Below are 4,242 nucleotides of genomic sequence, written 5' to 3'. Positions count from 1 at the left end.
TGGCAGAAGCAAACACAAATCTTAGGAGGAAAATAATATCATCGGAGACTTCAAATTAATTCTGCAAGCAAGTTTGCAAATACAATGCCCAAAACCCAATAAGAAAATAGTAAGGCACAAAGAATACAAAGCAGTATTTAAAAAATACATATATAGAAAAATCAACAAACAATAAAAACAGATCCACAGAGGCTCTAGATATTGGAGTTATCAAAGACTTTAGGCTGCCTCTTAAAATACTTGATGATACCTCTGTGATAAAGATAAACCTGTGACTTTGGGCAGAGAACTAAAAACTATTTAAAAAGAACTAAATGGAAATGTTAGAACTGAAACATACAACAACTAAAATTAACAACTCAACGGATAGTTTCAGTTTGTTTTTAAAAATTGGTAAACTATTTTAGGTCAGAAGAAATTATCAGAATACAGTAGGAAAGACAACAGATAAACAATACAGAAAACAGGGCAAGAGACAGGAAGGACACAGTGATATCTAACATGTGTTCATTAAGGGCCCAGAGTGAAGAGAGAGGGAAGATGGCAGACGCAATATTTGAAGAGATAACAGCTGAGAATTTCCCAAAAGTGATGAAAGACATCATCCTACCACAGACTCAAGAAGCCCTGCAAGTCCCAAGCAGGATACATAAAAAGAGATCACACCTAGCCACATGGTTTTTAAAAAGTCCACTGAAAACCAAAGATGAGGAGAAAATCTTAAAGTAGCCAGAAAATTAAAAAAAAAAAAAAAACATGGATTACCTTAAAAAGGAGCAAGAATTAGGCATACAGCTGACTTTCCATGAGCAACAATGGAAACCGAATGACAATAAGACTGTATCTTCAATTTGCTTAAAGAAGTCAGGCCTCCTGAGACAAGTCTAGTTCTCTTCTGCCACCCAAGCTTTCATTTCTTGGTTGCTTCTGCAGCTGAACAAACCTGAGTTCAAATACTAGCTGTTTGTTTTAAGCCTGTGCTTTTCTCTCTGCACAACACAGATAGGAGAATTTAGTAGAAATTTTATATAAACCATCTGGCACTTAGCAGCTTCTTCACAAAATTGAATCCCATTTTGTTTCGTCCTCCCTAAGACTCTGATACCCCATCAAATAGCCATTGTTGATAAACTTTGTTCCCCGTCTCTATTTTTTTCTTGTACAAGTTCTAATGATTTGCTGAACCATAGTTATATTACCCATATTTAAATTTTCCTGGAGAGTGGTCTGCTTTATCCCATCTCACCTTCCTCAGTGGTTCTTCTTTCTTGGCTTCTGTCCACCCTTCCTGGTCTGGACCACTCGATAACAGCCCCTCTAAGCCCAAGCTCATTTCTTGGGCCACCCCACCTCCTGACAGCCACACACGTGAGAGTGAGGACCACTCCTCTTTTCCTGCAGTGATGTATCAGATACCTGACTACCTTCGGGTTGAAACATAGCTGTATTCTAGACGATGGAAAGCGTGAACTTGACCATGGCAAACCTAGAGCTGCAGGAAGACGATCGTATGATACCAGTTGACACTTAGTGAGAACCTACCATGGGTCAGCCATTGCATTGAGCATGACAGCTGCAGAGATAAGACATAGTGCCTGCCCCCAAGACACTCCCAGTCTACTGAGGAACAAACCATTTCAACAAGTACCAAAATAGAGTGTGATGGAGTTAGGAGGAGGGGAAAACTAACTTGAGCAAAGAAAAGACCAGTCCTGAGTCCTCTTTCCTTTCTCTGTAGTCTCCCTGCTTAATATCATCCATTGTCATGGTTTTAAATGCCACTTATACACTGATGGGCTTGGCATCCTATCTCCAACCCAGACCTATCCACTAAACTCCAGACCCAGATGATAACTGCCCATTAGAAACCTGTATGTCTATCCGAATATAAAACTTAACGCATCTGAAAGAGAGCTATTGCCTTCCTGCCTCGTATCCCTTCCCTAACTCTCACACATACATATACACACAGACCTGATTTTCTTCACGTCTTCCCCACCCTGGGGAATGCTAGCTGCATAAGCCAGGCACGTAAGTACTGAAGTGTTACCTTTAGTTCTTCGCTTTCCTTTTTTCCACCCAAATCAACCCAGCAGCATGGCAGTGGGCTCTACTTCCAAAATGATCTTAAAATTATCTATTTGCATCTGTTCGTTTTCTTCCACCAGAATTTCAATGCAGGAACTTTGTTGTTCTTTGGGTTTTGCTTGATTTATTTTAACTGCTGCATCTCCAGTTTGTGGGACTTTGACTGGCATGTAACAGGCCTCCAATAAATATGTGCCACCAGCTAAGGATGTCAGGGAATGTGGTCACAAGGGAGGTAATATTTGAGCTGGGTCATGAAATTTAAGGAGGTGCTTATCTGCTAGAGAAGGAGGAAGGGAACATGCAGAAGAGGGACCAGTATGAGCACAGACAGTGGAGCAATTTAAAAAGCGGAGAGCGTCAGGCTCTGAAGTCAGGCATGCTCAGAACAAATTCTAGCTCAGTGCCTCGCTCTGTGACCTTTCAAAAGCAGCTTCCTGATCTGAGTAAAATGGAACTAATACTAGTATATTCTTCACAGGGCTGCCCTGAAAATTAAATGAGAATGGGCACAGCACACTGTGAGTCTGCAATAAATGTAGTTTTGTTAATATTAACATGTGTATAACTTGTAGCACAGTTTTAATAATTTGGTATGGCTAGAATGGGAATTGCATGAGAAGTTTCTGGGGGATGTGACTAGGGGGATGTCAGGGTAAAGGTCAGAGGGTCCTCAAAATTATGTAGCAGCAGTGGCCAAGTGCTCTTGGCTCTGTAAATTATTCTGCCACTCAAAGCATTAGGGGATCAGTGAACTCCCACCTAAAGCCAGTCAGCTAATATTGGGTAACGCTCAGGTAAGAGACCTGGTGCATTAATTATCTACTGCCTCATCGAAAATGACCCCAAATTTTGGCAGCTTAAAACAACAATCAACATTTATGATCTCAAACAGTTTCTGTGGGTCAAGATTACAGGAACAGCTTAGCTGGGTCTTTCTGGCTTCGGGTCTCTCCTGAGATTGGAGTCAGTTGCAGCCATCTGCAGGCTTAACCGCGGCTAGAAGGTTTACTTTCAAGGTTGTTCACATGGCTGGCCCGTTCAAGCTGGCTGTTGGCAGGAGGCGTTAGTTACTTGCCTTATAGACCACAGGGCAGCTTGAGTGTCCTCACAACATGGCAGCTAGTTTCCCCCAGAGGAAGCAATCCAAAAGAGGGCAAGGAGGAAGTCACAGCGTCTCTTATGACCTGTCACGGGAGGGCATACACAGTCATTTCTATAAAATGCTATTGGTTACCAGGCCAGCCAGACTCATTGTGGGGGGGAATAGGGGCCTCAGTTTTTCTGCACGGGACCTCTTAGCCTTCCAGAATACCAGAAATCAAGGTGCACTGGGGCCATCTTAGAAGCTGGCTACCACAGTTGTCCAGAGTGGGACTGAATTTCTCCTCACATCCCAATAGATAGACTCAATTAACAATGCTGGAAGTATAAAAATGAAGAGCAGAAGAACAGGACTGCTGAAGGAATAAGATAATACTAATAGTATAATAATAATGATAGCTATCATTTGTTGAGTACTTCCCTCATACTGGACAAAGGCTAAGATCTCTCCTTGCTTTATCTCAGATGTTGACCAGCTATGGTCCGTGGGCCCTATCTGGCACACGGCCTGATTATGTGAATAAAGTCTTAATGGACCACAGCTACCCCCATTCAAATATGTATTGTCTATGGCAACTTTCACCTTCAGCAGCAGTTGAGTGGTCGTCACAGAAACCATATGGTCTACAAAGCCAACAATATTTACTATCCGGCTCTTTACAGAAAAAGTTGACAAACCTGTGTTCTATCTCATTAAAAAACCCATAAGGTAAATAATAATAATAATAATAATAATAATAATAATAATTTTAAAACCCATGAGGTAAGTGGTATTATTGCCCAAGACCATATCTGTCATAAGTAACAAAGCAAGATTTGTATAGAGCAGCCTGATCTCAGGTTATACTGGGCTAGGAATCAGACAGGCTGGTTTTTCCAAGGAGCTGTGTGACCCTGAGCAGTGACTTAATTTTTTAATGTCTGGCAAACATTAAAAACATAAAGTGGAATGAAAAAGCATCAAATGCTTCAACAAAGGGAATTAGTATTCTAAGTGTATGGCGCTAAGGCTTAGAGAGGAAGACCTCTGGATGAAACGAGTAGGGAGAA

The sequence above is a fragment of the Hipposideros armiger genome, unplaced genomic scaffold (assembly GCF_001890085.2).
Source record: "Hipposideros armiger isolate ML-2016 unplaced genomic scaffold, ASM189008v1 scaffold_25, whole genome shotgun sequence".
NCBI classification, from domain to species: Eukaryota; Metazoa; Chordata; class Mammalia; order Chiroptera; family Hipposideridae; genus Hipposideros; species Hipposideros armiger.
Note: the sequence above shows the minus strand (reverse complement) of the source record.